A 498-nucleotide genomic window follows, 5' to 3' on the forward strand; every position below is an offset into this window, starting at 1 on the left:
TTCCATTTTATGGATGTACCATTTTGGTTATCTATTCACTCATTAATGAACATTTAGATGTTTCTTTCTTTTTTAAAAAGTTAAACCAAACTTGTATTCCTGGGTTAAATTTAGCTGGTCATAGCCGTGCACTGTAGGTTCATCTTGCTCATAAATTTTTGAATAGTTTATGTCTTTATTCATAAAAGAACTGGTCTGAAGTTTTCTTGGCTGTTTCTGTCTGATTTTCGTGTTATGATAATAGTGGCTTTATAAGATGAGTTAGAAAATGTTTCTGATTTTCTATTTTAAGGAAGTTTGTTTGCAAAGGATTTGTGATTTTTTTTTTTTTAGAGGTTTTTGCTATAGGGCACGTGCACTTGCTAGAAAGACAGAGAGAGATAGAGATAGAAAGCGAGAAATCACCCCCAGGGGGATGGCCATGTCACAGTAACTTCTCTTCCATTCTCCTTTTTGGGATCTTGGGCACACATGCACCAAGCATGGGTTTAAGCCACC

This window comes from Tupaia chinensis, unplaced genomic scaffold, assembly GCF_000334495.1.
Source record: "Tupaia chinensis unplaced genomic scaffold, TupChi_1.0 Scaffold000305_1, whole genome shotgun sequence".
In the NCBI taxonomy this organism is placed as follows: Eukaryota; Metazoa; Chordata; class Mammalia; order Scandentia; family Tupaiidae; genus Tupaia; species Tupaia belangeri.